Here is a 15,743-nt window from a genome sequence, read left to right as displayed (position 1 = left end):
TGTCAAATCGCCCTCGAAGTCGGACTGCATTGCCAGTTTGAAATCGTGCAAGTTCAGCTGAACTTGCACAGTTTCTAACCAGCATCAGTATGAACCTAGGCTAAAGTCTCGTACACAGTTTTAGATTTTCAGGGTGACCCAACGTCCGTTTTTTGTGGTATACTAGTCTAATGTCGAAAGTGAGAAGGTTACTCACAATACGAAAATTTTCGTACAACAGAATACAACGTCAGAAGTGACGTAATGTGTTGAAAAGTTTTGTATGTATTCTTTCAATTTTGAGCATGCATGGTCTTGTTCTTACATTTTTTTTTAATATGAAAACCGTACTAATGAAACTAAAATTGGACGAGTTCACATCCGCCAAAAATTTTATAGTCTGCACATCTAGCGACAGGAGTATTTTTTTTTTGCCTCTATTTTCCCTTGTTCTGGCCTTTCTATATGTAGAAATATAGAGGTTGGATAAAATAGTTTAGTGCAGTATAATACTTTTTGCAGTGAGGGACAGAAGGATTTGGTTTCAAAAGAGGGACAGTTCCTCCAATGAAGGACAGATTGATCATATGGCACCACCCATCAACGACAGTTGCGTTTTCCCCAATGATCAGGCAGCAGCATAGGTCAGCGACAGTGGCATTCTCATGTACCAGGAGATGTCTGCTATTCCCCCTCTCTGCATCTCTGATGCAATGGCAAATGTTCTGCACAGCCTGTCTCCCATAATATTCTCACCACATCTGCCTTGACCCCGGCAACAGGTTTCCTTTTCCTCTGCACAAAACCCTGGTCATGACGGTATGTGCATACCTCCCAACTTTCTGGAAATGAGGGACACCTATCACCAAAAGTATGCAGGCATAGGACACACCCCTTGTCACGCCCTCTTAAAGGAGAATTGTACAAAAAACAAGTTTTATTAAACCCACAAGTGCTTTTTTTACCACTACTATTCCTTTATATTGGCTTTTGGAATTTACAAATGCAGCAATTTAGAAATCAGATGAAAGGTTTAGCGCTGGGAAACACTTTTTGATAGATAAAAAGTGAACTTCATATACATCTATATAGATCAGACCAAATGAGGGACAAATGTTGAAGAATGAGGGACAGAGGGACATTGCTCCAAATCAGGGACAGTCCCTCAAAATCAGGGACAATTGGGAGGTATGTATGTGTAGTTCAATTGCCAGTCACCCAAACAAAATTTACAGGTGCCATTCAAAGCTCCACCGGGTCCTCTTATGTAGCAACCACTTGAGGCGCAGACAAGGACAGAGCTCCCAGCTCTAGGTATCCAATGGAAAAGGGAAAAGTCCTGGGAGTCGCACATCTCTGCAAAATCTTGTAAAAAGGTGTATGACAGCCTCAGCCCGGGCTCTAACCAGGCCATGCCACCAATGCATTTTATTCTGCCCCATGCCTAAGCTCTGTGGGTGGAGTGAAACACATTGGGGCGTAGTCTGGTTGGAGCCCGGGCTGAGACTGTCATACACCTTATGGGGTTTTGCAGAGATGTGCAACTTTCAGGACTTTTTCCTTTTCCATTAGTTCATTTGCCAAACTCTAATACAGGCTCAGTCTGTCTGGGGACTATATCTCCCACAAGCCATAGTTGCAACCAGCAGGCTCTGAGATTCCCACAATCCACAGCAGCTCCCCTTCCTCTGTGTGATCCTGGGTGGTGGCTCCCTTTCTGTGCCTACATATAGTGCTGCAAACTTTGAGATGGGGAGAAGGAAATACATGGCAGAAGCAGCAATAGTAATAGCCAGGCCACACTGCTGCCAGACAAAGCAACCCTGTAGACCAGGGGCTGCATCTCCTGACATGACTATGTTATAATCCCCAGAGAGGTCTGACAACACTGCTGAAATTTCAGCAATGGCCCTCCATCGTCAGCCTTTTCCAGGGCTGATGGGACCACTGGGTAAGAAAGGGAACACAGCATTAAGGATTATAAGAATGGGAACATGGAAAAAATCTTAATTCATGGTTTAAAACGTGTTGTGCCAGCAGATACACTTGAGACGCAAAGGTCGCTACATATGATATTACAGCTCTGATCTGAGAAGATACTTATAATGAAGGAAAATGTTCCCACATAGCAGAGAGTGAGAATTATAGCACAGCTTCTATTAGTGGTGTTGATTTACTAATGGAAAATAGGCTGTTCATTTTCTTTTTCTTTTTTTTCGTTTTTTAATTGTGAAAAATTTGTTCCAAAGTATACAAACTGAACAAGACACCCCAGGGAGAGAAACCGTCCCCTGAGTAAGAACATGTACATCTTACATGACAGCAAGAAATGTAACATCACAATAGCTGCTAATTAAAGAAAATGCAAAGCTACAATACTAATGTAGCGCCTGTGTACTTTCAGTCTAGGTGCTATCTTAAATTTAGAGGGTGATGAGAGAGTTACTTGGCTCTTATCCAGCTAATTCATGTAAATTAGGCCTCTACTCTAGCTGGGCTGTACTGCCAGTTCATTCTGTGTTCCAGAGGTACCTTTTCACCTCGGGGCGACAGGTGGCAGCAGTGGAGTTCAGTCAGAAGCGCCTCTTGCCAGCAGCCAATCGGGAGGTGTTTTCCCTCGCCGGGGCATGCTGGGGGATGGTACTTCTTGAGTGGACGCCATTTTGTGGCGTTCTCTTTCTTCTGGTTCTGGGTGCGGCACCCACCTTCAGGGTGTGCGCACATCACGGGCCCCGACGATATGGCCTACCAGGCCGGGGCGCACGTGCTACGCGGTGTTCCCATGTTGGCTCAGAGCAACTGAAGCTGTAAAGGGGCCCCAGTGATCGACTGGGTCCCCAAACTTCTGTGAGGAAGATCCCAAGAGAGTTGAGCTGTTCGGTGGGGAGTCGGTCTAAGGAGAGCCTGGAGGCAGGTGATCCAACAGGGCTTAGACAATCCATCGGGGATCGAGGTGACCGTACATTGACAGTTTGTTCGATGGCAACCTGTCAGTCGGTGACCATTTTAAAGACTACCTGAGGGAGATTAGGCCCTAAATTTACTGGAGAAGATTCACTTCATAATCCTACATACGAGGGAAGGGCCTGTGGCAGAGGTTCTTCCCTGAAATTCATTTGCACCAGGTCTGTGGCAGAGACTTGTTCTTCTTCCAGTGCTCCGAGTGAAATCCTGGCTGCCAGGTCGGTGTGAGAGGCCTGTCCAGGTACACTATACCCCCTTGGCTGAGGGGCGACGAAAGTAGAGTGTTATTTGAAGCAGGACTGCTTCTGTATTATCCAAGCCTGAATCTGCAACTTCTCCTCTTCACCCATCTTTTTTCCTATCTACCACAAGTTACTGTTTTTCCGCGTTGGGAAAGAATAAAAGCACAGAAAAAGACACCTTTGCTGTTTGGACATTCCGTCATTGCTCATCATCATCAACATACCCCTAGACGCATCACAGAAGGTAACACGCCATCCCTATTCTATCCAGCGGCTCCTGTGGGGGTAGCGCTACACGAACGTGAATAAAAGAACAGCTCAATAGAGACACCTCTCCTCATAAGAGACAAGATGTACCGGAGAAAAGGGGACAGGGGTGGAGAAAGCAGATTGAGGGCAGGGCTGGACTGGGACAGAAATTTGGCCCTGGACTTCATCCAGACTGGCCCACTTTGACAGGTCTCTCCCATGATGGCCAGGCAACTCCCGCACCCCCCCGGCCACACAAGCCCCCTCTCCCCCTTCACTAGCAACTAGCCATTCTACTTTATTAGAGTAGAATGGCTGGTACTGGTACTCTTATAGGCAGTACCAGTGGGAAAGCTAGACATTATTTCACCCGGGGCAAAGAATCAGTTTGGTGCCCCCCTTATGGGACAAGATTAGGCAGAAGTGAGAAACTCCCAGGCCATAGCTGTTGAGTCAGCTCTCTGTCCCATCCCCCCCATTGCTCCTCTGTTGTCGTCCCTGCTCCTCTGGTCCTCCCCCTGCTTCTTTGTTCCCCCCAGGTGAGCGCTGCGGGGAGGGAGAGACAGAGGAGCGGAGGGACGTGGCATTCCGCTGTCACTGAAGCCGGCCCACTGAGCCATTGGCCCACCGGAAAAAACTCCCTGTGGTCCCAATGGCCAGTCCATCCCTGATTGAGGGTAGTCAGCAGAGAAATTTAGGTACGTGTGGGATAACATACATTGTTATGGATCCAGGTAAGTACACTGTAGATGACGGTTCTATCTGGTCTTGGAACATTGTTGGCCAATTTGATATGTTAAGAGCAGTTACCCATAATGAGTAGGTCTCCAAATAGGTATCAAATAGTAAGTCAGATATTTCTGGAATCACGTAACCATGGAAGTCAGAGTTAGGAAAAATTGTCTGTTATTAAATGTGTTTTGGCAAAGAGAAAATCCATGTGGCAGTGGTCATTAATTTATGAGATAACAGCAGAAAAGGGTGGGGCAGTAGGGTCTTTCCAGGAGTGTGCTATGGTTTACCATGCTGCGATTAGGACATGTGTAACAATAGCATGAAATTTAGGTGGCCAGGAAGGTAGACCTACTGTAGGTCAAAGAGAGCCGCCTGAGGATTCAGCACGCATAAAACCTTAGAAGATTAGAGATACTTCTCCAAAATAGAACAATGTGAGGGCAGTCCCACCATATAAGAAGTGTGATGCCATCAGCATTGCAATACCTCCAGCATTTTGGGGAATGACACGGAAATATGTGGGCTAGTCTGGCAGACGTGTAGTACGATTTGTGATACTTTCTATGTTTTTTTTTTCCCATTGTATGCGATTGGGTATTCTTTGCATAGTGAAGTTTCACCATATTGATTAAGCTTTGGGGCAAATTCCCTTGCAAAGTAAACAGCCTATTTGCCTTTAGAAAACCATCTCCAGTGTCCCTAAAAAAATGTTACAGTAAAGTTTGTTCATATCCTTGGAATGTATATGGGCCATGTTTAGTGATTTTTTTTTGTAGAAAAAACTGGGGAATCACTTGAAGTTGTTTCTGTTCCTCCCTGCGTGTGGTTTTCCTGTAAATAATTTTATTTTGAGGAAATGAAGTGAATCCTTTCATAAATTCTCTGACTCTGAAGGAAATCTGATTAAAACTCAGCAAGTAATGAGATATCATATGAGGAATGTGACTGCTCTATGAATTAACAGTAAACCTGTCACAGATCATTGGGCTCTTCTGTGCAGCAACCAGACAATCCATATAGGCTTCTCTTCATTTATACTAAAATCAGACTCCATAACATGCCACAACTCTGTCCATGAGTCTCACACTTCTTATCTACAGCCTATTACTAACAATATTATATGTTCCTCTTTAGGAAAGTGTGGGATGAAATAAAGGGCCATCCCCTAGATCCTTCCCCGGTTTGATAAGCAACTATGTGTTTTAGAATACTAAAGTAGGGTGACCAGCAGGGGCAGACTGACAACTCATGGGGCCCCCGGGCAATCGGAGATTATGAGGCCGCCCAGGCAATAGGAGATTATGGGCCCCCCCCGTAAACACACACACATACAGTATACATACACAGTATACACACACAGACACACAATATACACACAGAAGACAGATACACACACTGGAAAGGTACTGGAGAGGCGGGCAGCTATAATCTTGGGATTTTTAAAAAAAAACAATACAGATTTTTACATACTGTCCCTGGTTTTACCAAGGCTGGAAATCAGATGTCCCAGGAATGAGGACACTGTCCCTGGACCAAGTATGCCCCTGGTTCTGTCCCCGGATCAAGGGGCGGCGCCGATGTCTATTGCTGACAGCCTAGTAGGACCTACAGCAGTGTGAACATCCATCCAACACAGCCAGGGATTGGTGGGAAAGACGGGGGCGTACAGCCGCAATGACAGTGACAATGAGTGGAGCTGTCAAATCAAAGCTCTGATGTCGGGGATGGGTGGGGCCGATATGCAGAGCTCCACCTTCTTTGTCAGACAACCCGTGCATAGACAAAAAGTGTTTATACATTGATGGGCGGGGAATAAGGAGGCAGGGGTCAGGACCGATTGTAAATACTGTATGTGCACTCACAGTGGTGTATAATTCAGGATTATTATATATCTGTTTTATTATTCACCGCTGTGGGTGCACATACAGTAGTATTTCGTTGCTGCTGACATCTGCCCTTATCCCTTGCCTCGTTAGCTGCAGTGTTTTCCAGACCCGTCCCAGTGCTGCCCATAGCTAGCAGCTCGCCATCTTCGTCTTCTTTCAGCTTGTGACATCATCCCCGGGCAACAGGAGCTGCTTCCTTGGTGGAGCAGCCGCCAATCTCTAGCGCCCCGACTGCGTCTACCTGCCCTGTTGGCTCCCTCGCTGATCACAGCACCTCCACCCCAGTTTCTTGGATCCATCCTATGGGATTTTGACCCCCCTTGTAGTGCTGCAGTGTGTTACTCCACCAGCTCAGCCAGTGTTCCTGTGGTTCCTCTGATTCCTCCTGTCACGCATATGGTCTCCCTCTCCAGGTAATTCTCTTGGGTCAGCTTTGCTTTTTAAGGAACGTCCCTGGACATCTGTATGCCTTGGATTCTTTTATAATAAACAGACATTTTTTATACATTGGAGAATTTTGTTATGCCTCTGCCAGGATTCAGCGCTTTCCTTTTGTTGTGTTTTTTACTCTGTACATCTCATCCTCCTGAGCCCTGTACTCTGTATGTAGTATCCGCTTGAACCCTGCATGTAGCATCCTCCTGAACCCTGCGCCATGCATGTAGCATCTTCCTGAACCTTGCACTCTTATCCCATTGTTTTCATTAGAATTGTGGGGAAATTAATACTCCCAATTCAGCTTATCCCTAGGTGTGATGTGGTACATCATGATGTTCACTATCACCGTGATGCCTTATCTAAGCCTTAAGCCCCTGACCTTTGTCCGACCAAAATCACATCGGAATTCCATTGGAGTAAAAGAGAACATGTTCTAATCTCTATCTAAACTCTGATGGAATTCATCGGAATTTCCGATGGAATTACTCCAATGGGGCAAACACATGGTCGGAATTTCCGATGGAAAATGTCTGTCTGACTTTTTCCATCGGAAATTCCGATCGTGTGTACGGGGCTTTATAGTCCATCATTCACCACTTTTGCCAGGCCCCTTCTTCTCTGAATAGAAGTAGTTGTTCAATGGATGGTAGCAGACAGCTTGTTTACTACTATTTCCTTTCTGGAGGGTGTTTCCAATACTTGGAAACCAATTTAACATTAATTTGAGGTATGAAACGTTTGGCATAAAGTATATAGACTGCTTTCCAGCTTGACTCTGCATAGCTGAGATCCATAAATATTAGTCTGAAAGCTGTTAGGCTGTATCTGAAATTCTACTCTCTGAATAGATCTCTGTCTGATTTGTCTCATGACATACACACAGCTTGTCTGCATGTGTATCTAATCAAAGCTATTTCAATAAACAGTTCTTACTGAAATCTTGTTAAGTAATTGAATGTGCACAAAGCTTGCCTTGTACTGTCACAGCTTGGATTGTCATGTGGTATTACTGGAAGAAGACTGAAGACTACAAGGGACCTGAAAGTAACAAATGTGTGTATAGGCCTGTGTTGTGCCATATCCTAATTGCAAAAACCCAAACAGAGCATCTGCATTTGCAAAGATTATTGAAAGCTAAATACTCAAACACTGATGCCCAGTAGAGTAATGCCGCGTACACACAATCATTTTTCAGCATGAAAAAAAAAACGTTGTTTTTCAGCATGTCCAAAAAACGAAGTTTTTCCAACTTCATCATTAAAAACGACGTTGCCCACACACCATCGGTTTTAAAAAATGATGAAAAAAGCGCGGTGACGTACAACACGTACGACGGCACTCTAAAGGGGAAGTTCTATTCGCCTTTGGGCTGCTTTAGCTGATTCCGTGTTAGTAAAAGATGATTCGCACTTTTCTGTCTGTTACAGTATAATGAATGTGCTTACTCCATTATGAACGGTAGTTTTACCTGAACGAGCGCTCCCGTCTCATAACTTGCTTCTCAGAATGCGCGGGTTTAAAATGTCGTTTTAGCCCACACACAATCATTTTTTACTACCCGAAAAACATCATTTTTAAAAACGACGTTAAAAAATGCATCATTTAAAAAAAAAAAAAAAATTGTTGTTTTTGAGAAGCCGAAAACCATGTGAAGCCCACACACAATCATTTTAAATGAGGTTTTTAAAAACGTCGTTTTTTTTAATGCCGAAAAATGATCGTGTGTACGCGGCATTGGAGTTAATACACTGGAGGCCCAAACATCATTTTAGAAAATGATGAATGATGTAAAAACACTCCAGTGGGACTATGTCACTCCTCATCTAGAAGATTTCAATAATACAGACAACTTACATTAGAGCAGTGTTTCTCAATTCCAGTCCTCAGGCCCCCCCAACAGGTCAAGGTTTTCAGGATTTCCCTCAGATGAAAAGGCTGTGGTGATTACTAAGGCAGTGAAACTGATCAGATCACCTGTGCAAAATAATGGAAATCCTGAAAACCTGACCTGTTGGGGGGGCCTGAGGACTGGAATTGAGAAACACTGCATTAGAGAAATAGGATTAATAGTAAATCCAAAAAGATCTGTGTTTCTCACAAAGAGTTCCACTGGTCAAAAAGAAGTCTCTCTCTTCTGAAAAAGTGTTTTTCTTGCAAAAACTGTCTTTGGCTTGAGTATATAGTAGAACTGTTGCCAGGCATATGGACAGCTGCATAATTGGTTATACATTAAAAACAGTAAATATGCTTTAAAATAAGCCATCAAGGACCTCTGTAGCTATAGGCGCTGTGGAGCAATTCATATTCATTTTAGCAATTTAGCTCATTCTGTTCTTTTAATCTTTAAAGGGGTTGTAAAGGTTCATTTTTTATTTTCTAAATAGGTTCCTTTAAGCTAGTGCATTGTTGGTTCACTTACCTTTTCCTTCGATTTCCCTTCTAAGGGCCCTTTCACATGGGCTAGCCGTATGTTCGCTTTTTCATCCATCTGTGTACGGATGAAAAAGGGACATACATTGGTCCCTATGAGATTGCGGGTGTCAGCGGATGCACATCCGCTAACACCCGATCTCGCCCGCTTCTGCATTCCTCCGATTCTGCAGATGGAGGAAAACCCTATTTTTCCATCCGTCTGCGGATCGGGTGAACACGGACAGACGGTTCGTGTTCATCCGATCCCCCCATAGAGGAGAGCAGAGAAAAGAGAGGGCGGTCTCTGCACAGTGTGTGGGGACCGCCCTGTCATCCGCCGGCTCAGCAGGGATCAACGGAGCAATCTCCGCTGAGCAAGCGGAAGTTCACGGGGTGGATCATTACTGATCCGCCCCGTGTGAAAGGGCCCTTAATGTCTTTTTCTTTGTTTTCTTTGTCTGTATTTCTCACTTCCTGTTCCTCTTCAGTAAGCTGTTCAGTAAGCTGTTCTGGCTGACAAAACACCGCTCGGATGATGGTGTGAAGTTTACTGAGGAGAAACAGGAAGTGAGAAATGCAGACAAAGAAAATAAACATTTAGAAGGGAAATTGAAGGAGAAGGTAAGTGAAACAACAATGCACTAGCTTAAAGGAACCTATTTAGAAAATAAAAAACAGACCTTTACAACCCCTTTAATGTAGTAGCCTCAGCATTTTTAACACAGAGAAACACTTTAAATAACTTTCTGGTCTCAGAGAACTCCTTCTTACCCATTATGTTGCTAGGGGTTCCGGCTTGTTTGCTAGGAGCTTCCACTTGTTCCATCTTTACTCCTGCTTGCTCCTTACTCAAAGACCAGTCCAGGGTATTTGGGTTTTTGTATTTTATTTGGAACTCCAATTGGGAAACTCCAACTATAACTATTCACAATAGATGAGGACAACTCTTACTTGGCCTCACCGGGTTATCTATGGAAACAGACGCACTGCTTGAATCATACAGCCACATGTATGGAAGGGTTAAGTCTAGCAGCAAACTTGATGCACTACATTATCTTTAGGAAACTCTCTAGCGTCCCCTTTTATTGACACCCTTCCACTGACTCGTCTAGCTGAAGGGGGCAGACCTCACTCGATAGGCCCCAAAAACACAAATCTGTACTCACAGTAGGCAGAATCAGATCCTTGCTGTTGTCTCCCTTCCAGTCAGCTCTGCAGGACCTCTGGGTTCAGCTTCTGCCTCTCTAGGCCCCTGGGTCGACCACCCAGGGCCACACAGCCTCCTCCGCAGAGGAGAGGGCAGCTGCCCCTCTCCCTCCAGACTCTGGTCCCTGGCTCAACTAACTCTGAGCACATGTACACTGGCCTTACATACAGTATCCCACAATGCAATGCAGCACTTTCTTTATGCCAATTGCCAGGGCTGTAACAAAGCCTGTGCACTCACTTGCCAGGTCCCCTCCCACTGTCCAATATGCCTCTCTATTGGACCAGTGGGGAACAGTAAGAACAAGCTGAGCTGCACCTGAACACAATGAGCAGACGTAACTAATAGGTCCTGCTCCCTGGTAGGCAGAGAGCACTCTAAGGCCCCGTACACACGACCAAACATGTATGCTGAAACTGGTCCGTGGACCAGTTTCAGCAGACATGTTCGGTCATGTGTAGGCGCGAGCGGGCAGAATTCCAGCAAACATTTGTCCGCCGGGCCTTTTCCCAGCGGGCAAATATTCCTGGACTTGTTTTAAAACCGGCCGCTGGAATCCAGCCCGCTCGGACATGTATGGTCGTCAGTACAGACCTACCGTACATGTCCGAGCGCCCACCGTCCCTCGCATGCGTCGAATGACTTTGACGCATGCGTGGAAGCATTTAAAAGGCAGGCCCACCCATGTCGCCGCGTCATCGCCGCGGCGACGGCGCGGACACGACCCGCGTATTGTTTACGCGCGGACTTCTGTACGATGGTTAGTACAACCATCGTACAGAAGTCCCCGGGCAGACATGTACGGTGAAAACGGTCCGACGGACTGGTTTCATCGTACATGTTTGCCCGTGTGCACCCGGCCTTAGTTTTACCTGACCATCTTCCTGGTAAGCAAAGCAGAAAGACCAAAAACGATACTCTCTTCTAGCACCTACCTAGGAGGGTGCTACAGTGACAATTCCTAACACCAAAATAAGTGCTAAATAATCGTGTCTTCTGATTCCTTCACCTCGAGTGTTTAAATTTATATGGCAACTCACCAGAGGTGTTTAAACCCTTTTTACAGAAGGTCAAAATGGAAAACCAAATTGTTCCTCAGATAACAACAGAAATCCCTTAGGCTCAGGCTAGGATGTCGTAATATAATACAGGGGACATAGAAAAGTACTTCATAGTGTAGTAGGTTTAATTAATACTTAAAAACAAATTCATAAAAAGTTGCACTCACATGTATCAGTGCCTGTGTCCCGGCACTAGATGTTTATAGCAGATGGGCCTGTCAGACTAGCGCTGGCGTGTGTGGTTAATGCCTCACTGTCAATGGTAGGCTTGGTGGGTAGTCACGTGGGAACTGGAAGTGACGAATCCCCCGCTTCAACATACATTTCACTGTACTTGGCATCTTTAGGAAGTCACTTCTGTTTCTTTTTACACATTCATTATATGCTTTCACTGTGTTCTAGGCTTAGGCCAGGATTTAACACTGTGAGCGCTGTTTTTCCTTTAAACTTGGTTTTTGATTTTCAGAGGTGATTCATTCACATTTACGTTAGATTTTTTTCTAAGGGCGCCATCATCTGCTATCCTACTACAAATTTTAGAATTAGTTGCTCCACAGTGGCTACAGCTACAGAGTTTAATAGCTTGTTTACTGCTTGTGAAGAATTTGTAAATATTGATTGACCATAGCCTAGCCAGTAGCCACATGTTTACTTTATGGTAAAAACAGACCCATGGGATATCTAAAAATCATTTTGTGCCGTTTTTTTACTTTTCTTACACTTTTGCAATGCTGTCCTGTATTATCAGGTTTGACCAGACGTAGATATTCTGCCTTCCAGTTGTATGAAATTATAAAATTGGAAACAATGGCTGGCAGAGAAATATTGTTGTCTCGCAAAACAAGCAGGATTCAAGCCAAAGTATTGCATGCCATTGAAGTCAATGCAGAACAAATTATTTTAGTTTCCATTGACTTCAATGGGGAAACTCGCTATTATATGCAAGTACTTTTGATTACAAGCATTCTCCTGGAACGGATTATGCTCGTAATCCTAGGTTCCACTGTATATTTAAAGTAACATTAAACATACTCTTTTATCAGTTGATTTTATCACTTACTGAGTGTGCATCTTTTTATCCTTGCCTATGATCCAGTCTAAGCTGATGTCATGACCACTGCTCTAGGTTTTGTGTTTCAGGGTGGCTCCTTTCACTTCAGCATCATACGAAGTCACCCTTGTGCAGTTCTCTTTTGGGGGGCTTTAAGAAATAGCCCTCCACAAACAGGATATTGCGCTTAACCTGTGAGTAAATAAGAAAACCAGAACCTTATGAAGTGGATTTTATAACAAAGTTGGCACAGCACCCACCCAGGACAGTAATCTAAACAAAGTAATTGGGAGCAGCAGGACTACTGCAACCAACATGTAATATTAACCATAAAGCTACCAGTATAGAAATAACACAAGCTTTATATAAGAACAGTACATACATCCAATGTACCAACATGTATTATCACCAAAGGGGTCAATAGGAGTCCTGGTGGAATTGGGCACATATACCCGGGTATATGTAGTTATTAATAGAGAACCCTCCAGATAAAAGTTGCAGAAAAGTCCAGTTGTATGGGCCCCTGAGAATGTGGCATCTGTCTTTGTGTCAGAAACCTGAACACATTGGGCCAGATTCACAAAGAGATACGATGGTGTATCTCCTGATACACCATCGTATCTCTGACTTAAACTGGTCCTATCTATGCGCCTGATTCATAGAATCAGGTACGCATAGATATGGCTAAGATCCGACAGTGTTACACTGTGTTACACTGTCGGATCTTATTTTCAATTTGAAAATGGCGCCGGGGGGCATTCCCGCTGATTTACGTTGAATAATATGTAAATCAGCGAGATACGCAAATTCACGAACGTACGCAGACCCGACGCAGTGTTCTTACGTCGTTTCCGTAGCGGCTTTCCCGGCGTATACTTACCCCTGCTTCTATGACGCGCAGCCAATGTTAAGTATAGCCGGCGTTCCCGCGTCGAATTTGAATTTTTTAACGTCGTTTGCGTAAGTCGTTCTCGAATACGGATGGACGTCGTTTACGTAAGCGTCGAAACCACTGACGTCCTAGCGACGTCAGTGGGAGCAATGCACGCCGGGAAATTTCTAATTCCACCGGGGGTTTTACGATCCGCCGCCGCAAGTTTGGAGGTAAGTGGTTTGTGAATAACCCACTTGCCTCGCAAACTTGCAGGAGCGGATCTTAAATCAGGTAGATCGAGCGGATCTAAAGATCCGCTGATCTATGTGAATCTGGCCCAAGATCTGCAGTTATGGAGAGATCCTCTAAATGGTGCCCAACCAGCTTGGAATGGAGCTTCTCACCAGAAGCAACTGTGGTGTGGCACTAAAATTGAGAGTAAGCCTCTTTATCCCTTTCTGGACTTGAATTCTAAAGCTATTTTTAGCTTAGGGCTCAATACCAACATAGGTTAGAGCTAGGTTAGGCATCCATTGGCCATGTAAGGATCATTAGCTTAGAGGTCATGTTGCATGTCGGATTAGAAACTATTAGGTAGGGACTAAAGCATAGAGCTACATATAAACTCTATTGCAATAAACAGGTTCACCTACCAATATACTGGAAGTTGACCACTACATATACAGTAGCAGATACCTAGCTATCTGGCACAGTGACGGTGAGATAATAACAACAGAGCAGAAATACTCTGTCTGCCACAAGGATTTAAATGTACACTTAGCATCTGAAGTTAAACTATTAGATCATAGGAATACTTGCATTATAGCCCCTTCTGGCTTAGGGTTTAGCCACATGGACAGAACAGTCTGATTGAGGCTTCCACCTTCTGATGTTTCAAAACCAAACCATTTTGTTATCATTGGACTGCGATTTGGGTTTGCGGGCAGAATTGCAGCAATTCTGGCCATGATCACAGATGTGAACGAGGTCTTAGTAAATCAGCCCCAATATCTGCCATGGAGAGGCATATCATCTATAAAGCCTGGCTTGCCAAACAGGTATGTCAAGGAGACAATCAAATAAAGTGAAGAATGAACTTTGTGGGATTGCTAAATGATCATTCTTGGAGAAAGACCCAGTGCCACCTGCCACTGCTACCGATTTATGGCTAGGCATTTTTGTTGAGTTATCAGACTCCCTTTTGGAGGCTCCCTTCCTCACAAGAAGAAACTATCAAGTGAACTATGAACTTGGCCCAACCATTGCCTAATTTATTTAATGACATGTAATTTCTTAGGTTATGTGTTAACAGGCTTAGAGTTTGTGTTGATGTATCAATGGGAAATGCATCTTTCTTTTCACATCATTTTGATATTCTTATGAGATCATTCGAAATGCACTGAGTGGTTAATTTGACAGCCACTTGTCCTCCTATTGACCTGACTCCAGCTGGTTTTGCTTGAACTAGAACTGTCAACATAGATGCTAGTGGTGGTGTTCTGTCGAGAAGTGCCCCCATCAAATAGTGCCTGCGCATGCGCAGGACAGAGCCACACTCCAACGGAGTTGCCGATCAGCTGGAGTGACATGCCAGGGCACAAGCGCACATCATAAGAGGTATCTCTTGATGAAAGATACCATTTCACGGCAACAATTGAAACCTATACAAACAGCGGGGGGACCGTAGTTCTCACATTGTGCCTTGCTGTTAGCCACCCTCTAGCAGCAGCGATGCACAATCTGAGAACTATGGTCTCCCCCGCTGTATGTATAGGTTTACATTGTGCCTCTAAATTGGTATCTCCCATCGAGCGATACCTCTTATGATGTGCGCATGCTCCATGGTTACGTCAGCACAGCTGACCGGCAAATCAGCAGTTGTGCTATGACGTACAGCGCATGTGCAGTTTGTCCCGGGCACTATTCGATGGGGGGGCACTTCTCGACAGGACAGTGGCACTAATGGATAATGCAGGCAGCATGGCCATCCTTGTGAAAAGTAATCTTTTGGAGAGACGTCCATGCAGGTGCCCCCAAAGAAACTGGCATTTTTCAATGGCCACCTAGAATTTTGTTTTATATATACATAGATATGGGCTTATTGCCAACTGGTGGTCCCTTGTCTGTCTTTAAAGACAAATATTCCTGTTTAGATATTGCTTACTGGTATACATGCATTAGAAGGTATACCTATTTACCTCTGTGGTTAATGTATATTGGAATGTACACATGGAGTAGGTTAGTTCAGAATAAGAATGAAAGACCATGCGGCACCAGATGATTGCAAACACTGTAAACATTTTCAAATAACCAGATCTTGAACCACAAGGCTCCTCTGTAGTGGGTGCTGTAGTGATTACCAGCTGGACACTGGAGATATCACAGATCAATGCACATATTCGCCAGGACACCATGGATCTTCAAATGCAGCTCAAAGCTTTTATTGCAGAGAAATCACATCACAAAAGAACAAGTGCAACGTTTCGAAGAAAACCATCAAGCGTATGAAGCGTTTCTCACCCCACAGTCACACTTATACAAGGAGCATGTATACATCTATAGATCAAACAGAAAAGAAGATGGGTACGATAAAAGTCCACTAAGAAATTGGAGGGTATGCATCCTATGCATTAAGGTGAAAAAAC

The sequence above is a fragment of the Rana temporaria genome, chromosome 1 (assembly GCF_905171775.1).
Source record: "Rana temporaria chromosome 1, aRanTem1.1, whole genome shotgun sequence".
NCBI lineage: Eukaryota > Metazoa > Chordata > Amphibia > Anura > Ranidae > Rana > Rana temporaria.
This window is presented reverse-complemented; position numbering follows the sequence as displayed.